This window comes from Meriones unguiculatus, chromosome 2 (assembly GCF_030254825.1).
Source record: "Meriones unguiculatus strain TT.TT164.6M chromosome 2, Bangor_MerUng_6.1, whole genome shotgun sequence".
Taxonomy (NCBI): Eukaryota; Metazoa; Chordata; class Mammalia; order Rodentia; family Muridae; genus Meriones; species Meriones unguiculatus.
The window spans coordinates 139221761-139237240 of NC_083350.1; the positions used below are offsets into that span (position 1 = coordinate 139221761).

At 38.6% G+C, this 15480-nt stretch overlaps 1 protein-coding gene across 8 annotated transcripts in view; it reads left to right on the forward strand.

Moving 5' to 3' along the window:
* Mecom (MDS1 and EVI1 complex locus) overlaps positions 1-15480 on the forward strand; it is a 546004-nt gene that overhangs the window by 454369 nt on the left and 76155 nt on the right. The gene's annotated exons all lie outside the window — the stretch shown is intronic.

Here is a 15480-nt window from a genome sequence, read left to right on the forward strand (position 1 = left end):
GGTGGGACCCAGAAGCCACCACACTCCCCATAAAAATGTATGGCTCCTTGGTCAGTCAGTGTTAAAAGAGAGACCTATTGCTCTGTGGAAAGCAATCTAGCATGTCCCGCTTTAAAATACATTCTTGTAATGAGCTGAGTTGGAAAGAGTTGCTGAGGGAAAGGGGAAGCAGCACATTTCTGCAGGGCATTGTTTATCATGGCTGCAGTGTGTGTCTTTATTAGTCGGTGAAGGTGTGGAGCATCAAACTCGCCCGTTTATTATAAAGCAATTCTGTCCTTTCAAGCACTTTTGGTGGCACAATATGGAGACACCCTTATTGTTACAAGCATGTTTAATTGTTGACTCTGTTGGTTTTATGATTCAAATGGGCCCCACCTATTGTTTCAGAGGTCAAGGAGCTGTTAGACTGCATTTCGTCTGAACTGTAGCCTGTCAGCCTCACTCTTTCTTCTTAAGCAAACACTGCAGCATCGGGCTTGGAAACTGGCATTCCGTGTACCACAGCCAATTTCAGACGACTTGAGATTAACCTTTCCCTCTTGACTGGCTTCGGCCTTGCTGAGATCTCTCTTAACACACTCACAGAGAATGGAAGTGTAGGGTGTCCTTGCTTTCTGCACAATAACTTTGGCATTAGTGTATAAAGGTTTATTTCAGAACAAAGGCCTTCTGTGGTCTGAAAAAGATGTTTACATGTAGGCCATGAAAAAAAAAGCATGGGTGATATAAGATAGCTATGAATGGTGAAAAAAACAAACAAACAAACACCTATTGATAACTTTTGGCACTTTCTGAAAAGGTGGACTCTTAAGAATGTTGCTTCTTTTCAAGTGGATGTCAGAGATTTTTTTTATTACCCTTTTGATTTCCTTAATGTTAGAACACATTTATGTTTTTAACAATACTAAATGAATAACATAGGCGTAGTACAGGCTAATAGGGACACTGTGGACAGCAAGAGGTGTTCAGTGTCAGTGAAGATTAGCAACCTCACGAAAGGGACAGTTTTGCAAATGATATATAACAATTTCAAAAATTGTTATAATTTTTCCCATGATACCAGCAAACATTTGGTTTTCATAACATATTTTATTTATCTATATTACCAGGGTTGAGTCCAAAATCTCACATATGGAAAGGAGGATGAGTGGAGGAAGTTCGAGAATCCTTGTTATGGGTGAGGAGGGTGTTTACATAACATGAAGACACTAGAGATGGAAAGAGAACACAGACTCAACATTAGGTGAGAGTCCTACAGCATGGACTCAAACTGCTTGATATAGCCATTAAAGGTGACCTGAAAGATAATGTAGTCCATCTGCTTTTAGTGCCTGGGTGTTAAAAAAAAGCGGTCCGTGCCTGTTCTGCTGTGTGAAGAGCTGAGCCTCACTTTGTAAGCAATGGTCTTCAGTGGTCATGTGAGTGCCACCCCAAATGGTGGACTAATTCCCCAGGAGGTGGCATCTTCTTCTGTTGAATTTTAATTACTGGGTGCCAGATTGGAAAAGAAAAATAAAGAACTGACTTTGTCTCGTGCTGTTCAGTTACTCTCTCCTAATATACCTTCAGCTGGATACTACATAATCTCATATACACTATCTTTCCCAAGAGTGCATGTAAACATTGCTTAGCCATATAATCCTTATATTGGCTTAGTAAGGATAAAACACATCTTTTAAGTATGGTTTATAATTGAATGATTGCTGATACCCCTAATGATTTAGGAGTAAAATTATTTAGTCTTGATTTTCATTAAAAAAAAAATGTTTTCACTCCTGGATTTTCCTGCATTGTGGCTTTTAAAAGCATTATCTTTCCACCTACCTATTGCAGTAATCCAAATAATTTAGAAGACAGCTTTTGTAGTTTTATATTGTGTGTCTACTCATGTCGATGTGTGAGTTTTCTATCTGCATGCCAGCAAAACCTGCCTGGGGCAGGATCGCTGCCAACTTGGACAAAACTTAGTTCTGTGTTAATTTTATATCCAATATGATCCAGCAGCAAATATTCACAAGACTGTTTTCCTGGTCTTGAAAATCTTAATGTTTACTAGTATTTGGATAGACAGACAGACCAGTAGAGAGGCAGATAGGAAAACATTGGCAAACTTATATCCAAATGGTCATGGAACCTTAGAAAAATGCCCATTCACTGTGAGCTTGGAAATGTATTACCTATTTTCAGAGACAGAATGTTTCAAATGAGTCAGCTAGGTATGTAACTGTTAGGATGTAAGCGGCCACATCGTCCTAAGCCAGGACGTAACTTTTGAAACAAAGGCTCAGAGCATGAACTACTAAGGTGAACTTGAGCCTTCATATTCTAGTCAGTCCTTAGAGAATGCCAAGTAGGGAGTGGGCAAACCAGAGCTTGATAAGATGCTGGAGACCACACAGAGTGGCGTGCAGAATTCCTTGGCCTTCTGCCTGCCAGTGTGTCAAGAAAGGACACAAGGCAAAGAAAGGTGTGTGTGTGTGTGTGTGTGTGTGTGTGTGTGTGTGTGTGTGTGGAGTGTATATATGACTGTGTGTGAGTACGTGTGTGTGTGTGTGTGTGTGTGTGTGTGTGTGTGTGTGTTTTCCTGGCAAGTCTATAGAACTGAGATTGAACCCAGGGCCTTGTGCATTCTAGGACAGCACTTTCCTATTGAACCAAACCCCTAGCCCACAGGGTTTGCTTTTTATTCAAGCTAAGACATCCTAGCTGTGTTTGGAGAATTGGCCTAAATGTGGCAAGTTTGAGTGCAAGAAGCTGGTGTGTTGAGGGATGCGGGAGAAGATAAACGAGAGAGAGAAGCAACTGGTATGAAGGCTGATTAGGAAATGTGATCATTAGGATCTGGGAACTAGCTGAATTTGGGGCTAGAGAAAAACACCATGGGTAATCAAGTAGCAGCCAGAGAAAGAAGGCACAAAACTTTTCAGTTGGCCAAGTTGAACTTGGATACCTCTGGGACAACTGGATGAACCAGTTTGAAGTTCAGAAGGAAGCTTGTGGTTAGAGGTATTGTCAGTGAGTTATCAGCATAGGGAAGGAGGGAAGATTATAGCTTTGGGAGTGTTTGGAATAGAACCCAGCAGGCACGTGAAAGGAAGAATAGGCTGGGGACTAGACTTGGGAGAAACCCAGTCTGTCCCCAGCAACTGGAGAAGATGACTTCTGATCAAGGTTCCGAAAATGAATCCAGAAAAGTAGAAGGTAAACCAGGAGAGGGTGGGCCATGACTGCCAATGAGGGAGACTCTCAGGAAGGAGCAAATATAATTTCACATGTATCTTAGGTTTGTCCTTATGGTTGTTTTTGAATGCACGTTCTGAAGATTAATTCAGGCAAGTATAAATAGATCCACAAGATTTTAAAAATGTAATCACTTTAGGATAAACTTGAAAAACCCCATTTTCAGGTAACTGGAGTAAATATTACAATCCTTTAACTGATTATTAAATAATATATAGTTCATAAATGTCTTCATATACAATGTTACTTGGTATTTAATGAATATAGTTATGATAAACATCCAGACGTTAGGATTTTCCACTTTCTCCCGTCATAGACACCAATGCGTGTGGAAGCTCAGGGGCTTGGCTAGGCGAGCTCCTAGAACTGAAGGGTTCACTCCACAACATTGTGTTCTCAGCCTTCTGACCCATTAGACCTTTACATCATGTTAGAAGTCCAGGTGCAACTCTTATGCCCACAGAAATCTCTGCATGCATTCTTCAGCCTTTTGGGCTTCCTCCTAGTCATTGTTGTTCAAAATCATGAGCATCATATACTTGCAGTAATAAACTTATCAACTACCAGTTTAATGTGGTCCATTTTTCCACATTTCAGGTCTTCAGAAAAAAAGAAATTTGCAGATACAATTTATTTCCTCTGAGACTGAGTTTATTTAGAGGGTAATCACTATATGCTTGGGTTTTTAATGACATCTGTGAGGGTTTTTCCAGGAGTATATAAAGTGAAAACCCATAACACAGTGGAAAGAAAGAAAATAAACTGGCATTTGTCAGGGTTTTATGTATCATTTAGAAACGGCATCACGAGTAAATAGGCAACACTATGTAGAAGCTTAAATCCATGGGGCAGAGGGGATCTGTCGGTATTCCTTAAGAAAAGGAATTTGTGTAAGCATGAGTTACATTTCTACATCAGGGTAAACCAGGGACAAACTTTTTACTGTAATTTTTGCATATATCCCTCAGAAAAACATCTAGTTCCTCTTTGTCTCATTCTTCAATGCTTTCTTTGTTAATTTTCCAAGATTCATGTAGATTTCATGTGATTTCCTCTGTCTTATGTCCCACTTTTGATGGCTCCTGTTGAATGTTGGTTTAATTTCCTCTCTCTCATTCTGGAATGACCTAGCCTTTTCATATTTATATTTCCCAGGAACTTTCTGTTTTGCTTGAACCAATTCTCTTTCTTCCCCTGAGAGAACTAAAGTCCAGGTCCTTGCTTACTACCTCTTCACCTATGTATTAGTTACTTGAATATGCTTCTGGTTTGGTCTCCCTGTGTCTCTGAATGGCATTTGTCATTTTACAGTAGCTAGGAGGTTCTTGTCCCTGTTGTTACACATTTTTATCATCTGCCTTAGAGTAAAACATGGTGTGAGTGTTTGACAAATGTTCATTAAATGATGTATTACAATAGTCATTTATTTCATTTATAATTAGTTTCATTTTACTTTGGATGAGTTTCTGAATAAAATTTAAAGACAGTTTTAGTCTACTGTAAGAGAACAATGATTATATTATATAAATATTGAAGCATTTAAAAAGATATTATTTTATTATTATTATTATTATTATTATTATTATTATTATTTATTACAATTAATTCACTTTGTATCCCAGCTGTGTCCACTCCCTCTTCTCCTCCCAATCCCACCCTCCCTCCCTCTTTTCCCCCTATTCTCCTCCCCTAGTCCACCTCCCTTTCCTTCTGACCCTAGCCTATCAGGTTTCATCAGGAATGGTTTCATTGTTCTCCTCTGTGGCTTGGCAAGGCTGCATCCCCCAGAGGGAGGAGATCAGAGAGTCTGTAACTGAGTTCATGCCTGAGAAAGCCCCTGCTCCCCTTATTAAGGAACCCACTTGAAGACTGAGTCTAGGATCTTCACCAACTCTATATCTGACAGAGGGCTAATATCCAGAATATATAAAGAACTCAAGAAGTTAAACATCAACAAACCAAGTAATCCAATTAAAAATGGGGTACAGAGCTAAACAGAGAATTCTCAATAGAGGAAAACCGAATGGCAGAGAAACACTTAAAGAAATGTTCAATGTCCTTGGTCATCAGGGAAATGCAAATCAAAACAACCCCAAGATTTCAGCTTACAACCATCAAAATGGCTAAGATCAAAAACTCAAGTGACAACACATGCTGGAGAGAATGTGAAGAAAGGGGAACCCTCCTCCATTGCTGGTGGGAATGTAAACTTGTACAACCACTTTGGAATTCAATCTGGCGCTTTCTCAGAAAATTGGGAATAATGCTATCTTAAGATCCAGGTATATCACTATTAGGCATATATCTAAAAATTATTTTTAATTGACATAAATACACAAAACTTGTAAGTATGAATTGGGTAACAATACTGTGATGTGTGTATATACAGTATAATGTCTGAGTCGGGTTAAGCACATCTATATTTTTTCAGTCGTTATATATTAATGGTGAAAACTTTCAAGTTACTTACTTTGTGTTGTCTATAATGAATCCCCTGTACAGTAGCACACCAGCCCATCTTGTGCCCCTCACTGTATCTTAGTAATAACTGATCCACCATGCCCGTTCTCACCATCCACACCCCAACCCTAGCCTCTGATACCTACCATTCTGTTTTCCACTTCCATGGAACAAAATATGTTAAAGAGCTTTATAACTGTCATAAAGCAATATTTCCAACTCTCATTTCACCACATGTGTATACAGACTATGAACCAACCTCCAAATAAGGCAGTAAAAGAAGCTTAAGCATGAAAAGAACCACCGTCCAAGAAGCAAGTCTAATATATTATAGGGTGAATGACAATCTGATGAACACTCTTGAGTTATAGCTGGTCAACAATGGATTTCCTTATGAGAGCCAACGAACTGTGTTGTTACATAAGCAGGGAACATCTCTAACTAATAGAAAAGGAAAATAGGATTTAACTCATGCCATCCTTTTTTTTCTCTCAAAATCTTTGCTATTATTTTTGCTCTGCAAAAACATTTTGTGATAGAAAATTGGCACGAATAAACTTGGAGAGAGAATATTCTTAAGAGGTATTACATTCTTACAAGGAATATGGAAGCATATATGACAGAAACCCAAGAAAAATGGAAGTGCATTTGAAAACTGGCTATTAATCTAATAGCATTGAACGCAGAATATTTGCTCTAGCGTTTTTTCATATATGCACAAACTATTGTAGTGTATGTTGCATTTTGGTGTGTTGTATGTCATGTGAAGTGTTTCTATTGTGTGTTATACGTATATGGTATGTGTGTGTGTCGACAAATGACCTATCCCTGAATTACATCTTGAGTCCCTATAATTTATCAATGAGACACCACCACAAGATTTAGAATTGAGAATTCAAAATAGAAAATTTAAGAGTTTCCAACGTTTGCCACCTCGTGATGGAGGAGGGGACAATACATAGAACCTCAAAAGCACCAATAAGTTTCTTTAAGAAAAAGAAAAGCTAATGAATTTTGTTTTTTAATTCTCTTTTGAATCCCACAGTACACCTCCTTAAATAATCCAAGGGGGAAAGATGTTTAGATGTTCTTCGTGTCTGAGCATCCACTTTTCCCACTCCTATGTAAACTACTATGCATGTATGTGTATATATATTTATATACATATAAACCTTTATATCATTACATATTATATATTTATTATATGTTATATCATACATTATATGTTATGTTATATAATATAATAATATATAATAGGTAGATAATATATATCTATATCAGCACACATTTTCTTACCCAAATGGCATTGTATACATTTGAGCCGTATCTTCATCTGATGTGCTATATAATTAAGTGTGCTATAATTTGAGAGTTCTGTGAAAATGAAGATGTTTTCAATTGGCTTTTAAACTCTGACTTCTAATAGGCAATTCCGGTGATTAAGATAGACATGTTAATTAACAGAAGTGAAGACACGGTACTTGACTCAGAGCGGCTTGTATTACTAGGCATGCATTTGGAAAAGTGTCTGTGACAGTCAGGGGGTTTCGTTAGCAGTATGGGCAGCACAAATGGTCCAGTGCGGTCATTCTCTGAACCAGGTGTTTCCCTGCTGTTTGAGTTTTGTCTGACTATCATTTGCTTCTTCCCCATGAAACAAAAAACAATACAAAACGAAAGCCCTGCCTTCATCTAGATCTGAACAGAACAACAACTATTGCTGCTCTTTGTTTGGGAAGGTAAACCTCTGATATGATGTCAGCAGAAGTTAGAACCACTCAGGGACATCACAGGCTGATTGCTCTCACTATTCTACACACATTATCTTAAACTTCAGAATCTTCTTTTGCAGTTTTAAAAACGTGTACAACATACTGACTGAATTCTGAGTGACACTTTGGACTTATTTTTGTTGGCAGTGAATAACTGAAAAATCTTAATATTTTTATTTCTGTTGACACTGAGGACAGGGCAAATGTTCAGCAAACTAACGGGAAGTGTGCACTAGAGTTCTACAATGTTTGCAAAGAACAGAGCAGGAAATTTCATAAGGAAAACCACCATAGTTTCCCTTTATGAATTATTTTATTGCCTAAGAGTTAAGTCTAGATTAAGGTGCCTCTTTTAGTGCATTTTAATGACTCCAGATACATCTTTCTCCAAGTGTGTCTGAGAAAAAAACAAGTGGTCATGAACCAGAACAAGATATTATGTGCTATACTAAAGAGTATGCATAATGTTTCTACTATATTACATGATAAACCACAAGGGAAGTTCTTTCAAAAATGATTTTATTAATTTTAATTTTATGTGAATGTGTTTTGCCTGAGTGAGTGTGTGTGTGTGTGTGTGTGTGTGTGTGTGTGTGTGTGTGTGTACCACATATATGCAATGCTTATGGAGGCCAGAAGAGGGCATCAGATCCCCTGGAACTGGAGTTACGAATGGTTGTCTGTCACAACCATCCCCACTGTGGGCAGTGGGGACAGAGCTTCTGTTCTATGAAAAAGTAGCAAGTACTCTTATTTCCTAAGCCATCTCTTCAGATCCTGACAAACTGTTAAAGGTCTTTTCCTCTGCAAAAGCATACTGTTTTATTATATTTATTCTATGCTTGTAAAGTAAATAAAGGAGAAAAATTACCCATAACTTTTTAATACACAAAATCCACTTCTAAGCAATATATTTTTCCTTATTTTTGCCTGTATGATTTTTCTATTCATGCTATGTCTAAATTTCATCTATAGCCATCTATTATATATATTTGCCTATACAATTTATTATTTTACCTATAAATATTTACCTATAATAAATGTTCTCAGCATATTTTATCTGTAGGAACATCATAGATCATTTTATGTGCAATAGTATATTATAAATATAAGTATTTTGCTTTAATTTCATTTCATTTGAATTGTGATACATGCTAACAATATAACTTTATATGGGAATTTATATTTTTATATATTACTTTTCAATTTTCTGGTTCTAATCAGATGAGTCCCTTCAATAAAATACAGTATACTGTGTAGATTTTTTAAAAAAAATACTCCTTCCATAAAGTTCATGCACCAGAAATTAACAAAGTAGACTAATGAGATCTATAAAATAGTTTTAATAATAAGAAAGCTATCAGATGTCAAATCAGCATAAACTTTGAAGTTGCTGTAACAAAGAAATCTATACCTCGCTTTGCTTGCTCATAACCAAACATAGTGCAGCAGATGTTAGCAGGGCTGATACCACAGTATTTCGGTCTAGAAAGTGACACTTGCCAGCTTCACATATAAAAGTATTTAACTTGATATCTCTCAATGAAAATAAGATAACACTATAATAAGAACCAAATGAAAATAAAATAATAGCGTAATTCAATAAAGAACCAAGTGTCTTAATTTGAGCAGCATGGAAACAATTCTCTCTCATTTCTCATGGGCTTTGAACACTATTTTCAAGCTGACATCCTAGCGAACACAAACCGGTCACTAGGTAGACAGCAACCATAGAAACTGAGTAACTCAAAAAGACAAGTGATCAAAAGCAATTCAAAAGTGTACAGTGTGAGAGGTTTTATCAAGCAAAATCTTGAGGGGCTGGAGAGATGGCTCAGTACTGGCTTTTCTTCCAGAGGACCCAGGTTCAGTTCCCAGCACCAAGATGGCATCTTAAACTATCCGCCAGTTCCAGGAGATCTGATGATTCCCTGACTCAGTGGGCAGGCAGGAAAACATGTAGTACAGAGACAGACGTGCAAGTGAACATTTACAGCATAAGAGAGTACATTTTCAACCAACTAAGGACAAGATGACACATTTGGGGAAACCTTGGTAAAAGGCAATCCTGAAGGAATTTTGGAAGCAATTAAAATGCTTGTCAATCATCTGGATCACCCCTAGGACAGGAACTGTCTGTGATTTAGAACTTCACAGTAGGTAGGTACTCACACAGCATCTTTTCCTCTCTTACATGGGAACGCAAGCTTCCTGGCCTATTATAGAACATGGTAGGAACGGCTTGTTTGTTGCTATGGTAAAATACCATGATGAAAAGAAGGGAAGGATGGAAAGGTTCATTCTGCCCCACAGTCCATCACAGTGAGGAAGAAAGGCAGCAGAAGCAGCTAGTCACCTGGGACCTGAGGTCAGCAATCACATTGCTGTGTTCAGGCTACTTTCCCCAGTCAGAGTCTCTAGCCCACGGAATGATACCATCCACATTTAGGTTTGGTCTTCCTACTTTCATTCGCCAAATGTAAATTCATCCTCACAGATATGTCCAGAGAGATGTTTCCACAGTGATTCTAAGTCCTATCAACTGGATAAGTGAAAATTAACCATTGCAACTTAACCATCACAAGTTCACTCTTTGCCAACCAACCTAATGTCCAAACACATCACGTTTGAGCCATAACTTTCTATCTGTTGTCTCTATAGGTTCACGACCATTTTATAAAAGCATTCAGTCCAGATTCAAAATCCCTTGTAGTAATTAACAATCTCAGAACTGTTTGTCAGCCCAAAGTCCTATCTCATCAGAGACTCAAAGAAATCTCTTAGTGGGATTTCCTATAAAATAAAAAACAAATCACCCTCTTTAAATTGACAGTGGCATAGAACAAGCCTCCCAATCCTCAAACTAAGAAAAGAGTGTGGGCAGGGAGAGAAATGAGTGAACCAAAGCAGGACTGAAAGCCAGCAGAAAAGCTCATCAAACTCTACTCCATGTCTGCTTTCTGATTGTGATGAAGTCCTTCAGACGCCAGATGGCCTGGGTAGGCTAACCTCTCCAGCTGTGCCTCCTGCATCACACAGTTTCTCTTTGGGGCTAGCTCCACTCTACACTTGCAGCTCTCCTCAACAGACATCCCAGTGGCCCTGGCGCACATTTCCTGACCTCATCAGCTTTCTGTGCAAGACTCCATGACCATGGCCATGACTATGACCCACTTAAACCTGTATCATACAAAATCAGTACCACGTGGACACTGTTGCCAAGTTCTGCTGTCAGCTCTGGTGGAAGCCTGGCCCTCTTAAACCTCTTCACATTTCGAATGGATCTTCACAAGGTGAAGCCTTCTATGAGTGAGATCTTGGCCTCAAGGTGCCTTTCTCATTCTAGAGCAGGAGGCACCCCTTAATGGAGCAAATCTCTATTCAAAGCTCTATTCGATGTTTTCTCCTCTGCTGTTCCCTTGCTGGAAACTTTAAATTTGTTTTCAAACCTTTCCTCACCAAACTTCACATTTTTCTTAACTTTCATTTTTACGTTCTTTTTCCTCCCTCACTGTAGACCTGAATGTGAGCAATGAGAAGTAAGCACGATGCAGCTCGAATGCTATCCTGTTTGAACATGACCTTTTCCAGGCAAATTTGGCTTCTCCCTTTAAGTTCAGCATCTCTCAAGGTGTTAGGACACAGGTAGAATACAGTCAGATCCTTTGCCAGAATACCACAGGAATGACTCCAGCTATAGCCTCTACCGTCTACCTGATATTCTTGTCTTCCAAGCTCCCACCAGAAGGGCTTGCAGTATTAAATTGACTTTCTAGCCCAAAGTCTCAAAGTTTCTTCCACATTGTTACTGCAAGCTAGGTCCAAAGGCGCCAAGATCAGGCTTAGGGTAGAAATGGTCCTACTTCTTGGTACCAGCCTTTTGTATTAGTTACCCTAATAAGAGCTGCATAAGGACAGAAAGGCTTACTGTGCCGACCGATGGAGGAACCAGTTCATCCTAACAGGCGAAGGGGAGGCAACAGGAGCTTGAGGCAGCTGGCCACACTGCACCCACAGTTTGGAAGCAGACAGCAAGGAAATGCTTGTACTCACCTTTCCCCTTTTTTATTCAATCTGTGACCCCCACCCCTTGGGATGGGATACCCCAAATTTAGCTTGGACCTCTCTATATCAATTACCCTAACATAATCCCTTGCTAATACACCCAGGCATTCATTTCCATGGTGATTCTAAACACCAAGTTGACAATCAAGATTAACTGTCACAGACTCCACAGACAGTAGAGGAATATTGCTTTGTTCTACCCATTGCCTTCCTCAGAACTAAGAAATGGCTGTCCATGTGGCGATGGCTCAAAGGCTTTTTTTCCTACTCAAAGTACATCTGCAAGGCTGGATGCAGAGGGGAAAGAAAGAACAGAACTGAGCATGTGTCCCATCATAGGGTCCTCTGTGTTAGAGAAAAGCAGGTGAAGACAGTGAAATCATCTGTGGATTCAGCAGCAAAATAAAGGTGCAAAATGCAGGCGATGCTGCTTTTGCTACTTTGTGTAAGTTGGGTCATTTTAGGAAGATATTTACGTGATTTTCAAATTTCGAGGTATAGATCTTAACTCCCTTGGATGTAAAACAGTAGGCTTTGTTAAACTCAATATATTCCATATCTAATCTAAAAAATTTAAACCATTTGCTTACTTTTGTTTTTGTTTGGGGGGGGTTGTTTGTTTTGAGATATAGTCTCATGTAACTCAGACTGGCTGAGAACTCACTATGTGCCCTAGGCTGACCTTGAACTCCTGATCTTCTTGCTTGTATCTCCAAAAACTGGGATTACAGGCATGTATTGCCATAGCAGGTACAAGTGGTGCTGGGGACTGAACATGGGTTTTCACACATTAGGCTACTAAGTCACATACCAGGCCAATCACTGATGACTTTTGTGTTTCCATTGACTTCATACTCACACTTTGCATGCACCACTTATACTTTCTCATTGTCCTATTTATAGTGCCCTAAGAACTAGTGTGTAGATGTGCACACTAGCTAACAGGGCAGGGAATGTGAAATGGTTGTAGTGTGTCAGTTCGCCCTGAAAATCTCCTTTGCAGGCTTGCAATGATATTGAGAGACAGATAGAAGTGTAGGCGATTCAGATAATGCACCCTGGACTGTTCCATCGTGCTTTCCAGGAGGTCTAGGTGAGGCCCCGAGGGAAAACAATGCTGTCTTCCTCTTCTCTGGCACCATCTTGTTAGGTTAAAGTCTCTGATACTAACTTGTTGCTGCTTTTGCCCAGTGATAAATAAAAACCCTTAGCACTTTTTGAAGAAAACAGACTTTATGTTTTGATGAGGAATATGGCTGTTGGCAGTTGGGGCTCTACAATATAACTTTTAAGAAAGCAGTGATTGTCCTGGGAAGCCATTAAGATGGCTAAGCATCAGGAAGTGGAAGTGAAATGGACTCTGTCCTCAGGAGATGGGATTCTTCAATGCTGGTGGAATTTAAGATACACACACTGTAGCCCAGCTGTTTGAGAACATTAAAAATCCCTTCACATAAGCTGTTGAAAGCTGCAAAAAAGACCAAATGTTTTCCATCTCAAAACACATTTCACTTAGCCGTGTTTTGAAAGCTATTATCTAAACATTAAAAAAGTACAATTCAGTGTATTTTAGAATGATTTCTTCCTTGGGTGTAGATTGGAGTTATAATTTAATTTAGGAAAAGAGAATAAAGAAGGAAGATGGAAAAAAATCCCATTTTATTCTCTCCCCTCTTTGTTTATCTTTCCTGAAAGCATCAGAAGGTTGTAAAACAATAATAATAATAATAAAACCCCACCAGGTTACAGTTTTGTTAACTTATCTTGTGAACATTAAACATAATGCCTCAAATTTCTTATGGTACATAAAATGTTTCGCCTTGCAAGATCATGTATACAGCACTTCAAAAAACCTGGCGGAGCCGCTCACTGAACGTGATGGATGTCTGATGGACTTCTTTAGATCTCTTGTATTTAGCATGACAACTCTAGGCTCTTAGGTACTTTAAACATGATATCTAAAACTGCTTATTTTTCCCTAGTGGTGAAAAAAAGTGGGCTAATTACAAACTTCTCCTATTATATAGATGGTCAGACACTCTGGTACAAGGGCAACATTTGATCGTACCAAATTTCCTTTAATTGATAAATTTAGTAAGTTTTACGGTTTTGTTTTTGTCGTTACTAATGAGATTCCCCACTCTGCTCAGTAGAATGAGTGCTTGTGTGGACAGGGTTGGAGTGTGGAGTACCACAGAACAGGGCGGTAGCTCCATTGTCAAAACAGTCCTGGGAGCTGAATCCTTCAGTGCTTTCCAAATATACATCTCTATAGACACCATCTAACGTCTTTCATAACTCTAATCAGAAGCTTCAGAATGATTCCCAAAGTATGATTCTCAAATGATTCTCAAAGTATTTGTATGAACCAAATACTTCTCTGGTTGGCTCTCATACTGATAAAACTTTTTTCAAGATATTTCTCAGAGAGCGTGGCTAAACAAGGAATGAATGTGACAGAAACTCAGTGTCTGCACCATAGATGAAAACTCCAAGTGGGTCTTCATAATGGAATCTCTGGGAGGTTGTATACAATGCGAATAATCAGATCTGGAAGCACAGAGCAAGGACAGGCAGACTAAGTCCAGGAGGAAACCACTACTGACCCAATGATCTTCCCCAGCCTTCAAGATACAACTGTGACTGAATTATCAATAAAATGTTAAAAACAAAAGTCCATTGTGTTAATTATCATCTATATTTGGACATAGATTCTTAGCTGGTAATGATTTTTTAACTTTTTCTAATTTGTGTATGTTTCACAGAAATACAGGTGTACAATAAGGATAAATAATAGGGATTTTAGGGAAACATATGAAAGCCTTAGAATATGAGGTTTATCAGTTCCAAGAAGTGCTGCTCCTCATCACTGAGCACTGCATTTCTTTTTGTGTGTGTTCTTTTTGAAAGACTATAATTAAAATACATTTAATCAATGAGTAAGTAATTGAAAAAAATGGTTTAATGCTGCAGACCAAGCCAGGATACAAATTAGTTCTTGCTTTGATTATGGCCAAGCCTTGGCAGTGCCAGCATACTTATTGGCCAACATTTAATTAATAGAGCATAGACTTCCCTTATGTCTCAGGAGTCCATTTTGGTTTTTAAAAAGCCTTTAGAGGTATTGCTTTGTTAATTTAATATATATTATTAAATTGAGGTTTGGAGTTCATCCTAAGGGTTCTTGAAGTCAGTGGCGGAAGAGAACACATATGCCATCTTAACTTGCCAGCCCATCAGGTTTCTGTGTCTGATGTAGCGTAGACTTGGGATAAAGGAAAAGGAGAGTACAAAATATAATAAGATAGGTCAGAGCGTGGCATCTAAGTACGTGCTGGTACGAGGGTGGTAGAAACAGGGTGATTAGGTGTTTAAGGCCAGCTTTGAGTTCTTAGGGAGTTCAAGGACATTCTAGGTTACAGGAGTCCCTGTTTCAAAAACCAAAAACAAATGAACCAACACTTAATGTGAGTTAGGGCAAATTGCTTACCCAGTTTGTTGTTGTATTAAACATATCTGTATTAAACAAGATACTATACACCTAAATGCCTGTCTGTGAATTACGAAATCAAACTGTACATCAATTCTGGACATAGAAAAGGCACACATTAAATGATTGATTCGTTACCCCTACTATTTCCTGACCTCTCTTTCTTCTGCTGTTTCTCTGGCTGCCCCTTGGATTACCTAGTATCGCTGGCTCTGCTCTCATACCCTCACACATTGTTACCAGTGAAGTTTCTAAGAGGAGAATTTGGCAAGGATTATGTCTGATTTCCCTTCTGGGATAAATGAGTAAGCTGGTGAAATGAACAAGACCAACTTACATTACAAACAAACGTCCAGCTACTTTCTAAGAAAAACAAGCAGATGGCATTTGCTTTTGCTTCTACTCTTTGTCACATAATTTCAAATGGGGTTAAATTCACTGGCTGATTTG